Source organism: Ornithorhynchus anatinus, chromosome 2 (genome assembly GCF_004115215.2).
Source record: "Ornithorhynchus anatinus isolate Pmale09 chromosome 2, mOrnAna1.pri.v4, whole genome shotgun sequence".
NCBI classification, from domain to species: Eukaryota; Metazoa; Chordata; class Mammalia; order Monotremata; family Ornithorhynchidae; genus Ornithorhynchus; species Ornithorhynchus anatinus.
In genome coordinates this window covers 102,534,605-102,538,649 of record NC_041729.1, presented here as the reverse complement: position 1 = coordinate 102,538,649, position 4,045 = coordinate 102,534,605, and positions in this window count along the sequence as shown.

The following is a 4,045-nucleotide window of genomic DNA, read 5'->3' as shown; positions in this document are numbered from 1 at the left end:
GGACAGGGCACCGTGCTAAGCATTTGGGAGAGAAAAATAGAATCAAAATAGAATAATAGAATAATAGATTGTTGCCCTCATGGAGCTAATAATCCGGTGAAGGAGACAGACCCTGAAATAAAGTACAGATAAGAGGAAGCTATAGAAAGATATAAGTGAATAATGATGATACTTGTTAAGCGCTTACTATGTGTCAAGCACTGTTCTAAGCACTGGGCTAGCTATAAGGTAATCAGGTTGAACACAGTCCCTGTCCCACATGGGACTCACCATCTTCATCCCCATTTTACAGACGAGGTAATTGAGGCCCAGAGAAGTTACGTGACTTGCCCAAGGTCACGTAGCAGACATGTGGCAGAGCAAAGATTAGAACCCAGGTCCTTCTGACCCCCAGGCGGGTGCTCTAACCGCTAAGCGGCAACGCTCACGCTGGGTCGGGTTATGCGAATGCTTAGGTGGTACAGAAGTGATGAAGCAGCAGCTGGGAAAACATATGAAGAGGAGATGAAAAATGAATCAGGGAAGACCCCCTGGAGGAGATGTGGTTTCAGAACAGCTTTGAAGGTAAGGAGAGCAATAGTCCGCTGGATATGAACGGAAAGGGAGGGTATGATCGGGAGGTGAGCAGAAGGAGACTGTAAGCTCCTCGTGGGTAGGAATGTGCCTACCAACTCTATCTATTATAATAATAATAATGTTGGTATTTGTTAAGCGCTTACTATGTGCAGAGCACTGTTCTAAGCGCTGGGGTAGACACAGGGGAATCGGGTCGTCCCACGCGGGGCTCACGGTCTAAATCCCCATTTTCCAGATGAGGGAACCGAGGCCCAGAGAAGTGAAGTGACTTGCCCAGAGCCACACAGCTGACAAGTGCCGGAGCCAGGACTAGAACCCATGACCTCTGACTCCCAAGCCCGTGCTCTTTCCACAGAGCCATGCTATAGACCCTCTCTGTGGTATTCTGTCCACAATAGGCATCCAGTATAGTTCTGTACAAACAGACTATAACCAGTTAAGGGCTCTACCCACAGTAGGCACTCAGCGTAGTGTTCTGCACACGATATGGCCGGCACAGTGCCTGCACACAATAGATATGCAGTAAATGATGCTGATAGAAATGATCCTGATTTCTCTCTTAATTCCTCTGTGGCAACAGTTGAGTGAAACATCTCTTTTTTTAAATCCCTTTGTTTTTCAACGGTGCCTTTGGTAAGTACTCACCATGTGCCAGGCACTGTACTAAGCCCTGGGGTAGATACAAGATACCCTAAATAGGGGAGAGGTGTCTAATGCAGCGTGGCTCAGTGGAAAGAGCCCGGGCTTTGGAGTCAGAGGTCATGGGTTCGAATCCCGGCTCCACCACTTGTCAGCTGTGTGACCGTGGGCAAGTCACTTCACTTCTCTGGGCCTCAGTTACCTCATCTGTAAAATGTAAACTGTGAGCCCCACGTGGGACAACCTGATTCCCTTGAGTCTACCCCAGCCCTTAGAACAGTGCTCTGCACATAGTAAGTGCTCAACAAATACCGACATTATTATTAATGCAGCCCAAGAACCTCCAGTGATTGCTCATTCACCTCCACAACAAACAGAAACTCCTTACTATTGGCTCTAAAGCAGTCAATCCCCTTGCCCCCTTCTACCTCACCTCGTTGCTCTCCTACTACAACCCAGCCCTCACACTGCGCTCTTTTAATGCCAGCTTATTCTCCACACCTCAGTCTCTTCTATTTTGATGCCGACCTCTCACCCACATCCTGCCTCTGGCCTGGAATGCCCTCCCTCTTCACTTCCAACAGACAAAATATCCTTTCCACCTCCAAAGCCTTATTGAAGACGTTATCTCCTCCGAGAGGCCTTTCCTGGCAAAACCCTCACGTTCTTTTCTCCCCCTCTCTTCTGCGTCACCCTGATTTGCTCCCTTTATTCACCCACCCTCTCCATCCCTCAACACTTACGTATGTATCTGTAATTAATTCATTTACATTACTGTCTGTCCCCCACTCTAGACCGTAAGCTCGTTGAGGGCAGGGAACGTGTCCGATATATCGCCCGGGGAGCAAGAAAAACAAATGCTGCGTCGCAGCTCTCATCTGAGTGCTCTAGAAGATGAAATTTCCAGAAAGAGAAGACAACAAAGCCTTCTTGACTTTACCCACAATGGGACAGGCGTATTGTCCCACCCTGGGGGCTGACGGCAACCTGAATTCAGAGCCCTTAGTTTCTTCTTTTCCAGCCTGGCCTAGTGGAAAGAGGATCAGCCTGGGAGTCAGAAGGACCTGGATTCCTCATTGCGGCTCTGTCGATTGCTTGCTGTGCGTCCTTGGGCAACTCTCTTAACTGCTCTGTGTGTCATTTTTTTCAGCTGTAAAAGGGGGGATTCGATATCTGTTGTTTCTCCTACTTTGTGAACCCTTTGTGGGACAGGGATTAATTCATTAATTCATTCAATCATATTTATTGAGTGCTTACTGCGTGCAGAGCACCGCTCTAAGCATTAGGGAAGGTACGATACAACATACAACCATAAACAGTAACATTCCCTGCCCACAACAAGTTCACAGTCTAGAGTGAGGGAGACACACGTCAATACAACTAAATAAAAAAACAGATATGCACATAATTGTTTTGGGGCTGGGACAGGGGATAGAGCAAAGGGATAAATAAAATGACAGATATGTACATAATTGCTTTGGGGCCGGGAGCACAGAAGAGCAAAGGGAGCAAGTCAGCGTGACGCAGAAGGGAGTGGGAGATGAGGAAAAGTGGGGCTTAGTCAGGGAAGGCCTCTTGGAGGAGAAGGGCCTTCAATAAGGCTTTGAAGCAGAGGCGAGTGGTTCATGTCCGACCTAATATGTAAACCAACTCCAGTGTTTGGAACAGTGCTTGACCTATAGAAAGCACTTAACAGATGATACCATTAAAAAATAGAGCTTGGACAAAGCTGATGATTTGGGTGCAATTTATATGTAATGGCTGGAGGAAAAGACAACAGTAATAAAGACACATCACCTGCCCTGGAGGAGCTCACAATCTATGCACTTCTCTTATGGGGTAGCACAAAGTAAGCAGGGCGGTGGTCTCTCCCTTTGATCTCCTAAAGGGAGAAATGTCACTGGCTTTTTTTGGGGTTTTTTTTGGCAAGGAAATAATCTAGGCAGTGAACACAGGAGAAAACCGAATGAGGATTCCCATAACATTTCGATTCTCCATCTACCAGCTTGTTGTCCTTCGCTCAATCTTCAATAAATACTTCAATAAATACTATTGAATGAATACTCAACCAGCTTCTGTTTGCTTTCCCCTTCCTTCTGCAGAACCACACCAACCTAGGGATGACTCCGGATTGTCATCCTACACTTACAGTCGCTTATCCTAGAGAAGCAGCGTGGCTAAGTGGAAAGAGCCCGGGCTTGGGAGTCAGAGATCATGGGTTCGAATCCCGGCTCTGCCACTTGGCAGCTGTGTGACTGTGGGCAAGTCACTTCACTTCTCTGGGCCTCAGTTCCCTCACCTGTAAAATGGGGATGAACTGTGAGCCTCACGTGGGACAACCTGATGACCCTGTATCTCCCCCAGCGCTTAGAACAGTGCTCCGCACATAGTAAGCGCTTAACAAATACCAACATTATTATTATTATCCCTCTGACCGTAAGCTCGTCCCTCCGGACTGCAAGCTCGCCATGGGTAGGGAATGTGTCTGCTGTAGTGCACTCGCCCAAGCACTCAGCACAGTGCTCTGCACACAGTAAGTGCTCAGTAAATATGATTGATTGACTTGAGGCAGAGGTCCTGCACTCCCCCTCTGCCTTTCCTCATCTCTCTTCCCAGAATGGAAATGAGGGATAGGCCTACAAGGCAGGGATGGAGTATCTAAGCTCCCTGATCAAATTAATTAATTCACTGTCATATTTATTAAGTGCTTACTGTGTGCAGAGCACTGTATTAAGTGCTTGGGAGGGTTCAACAATAAACGGACACAATCCCTGCCCACAATGCGCTTACATTCCGGAGGAAGGGAGATAGTGGTTTAGTGGAAAGCACA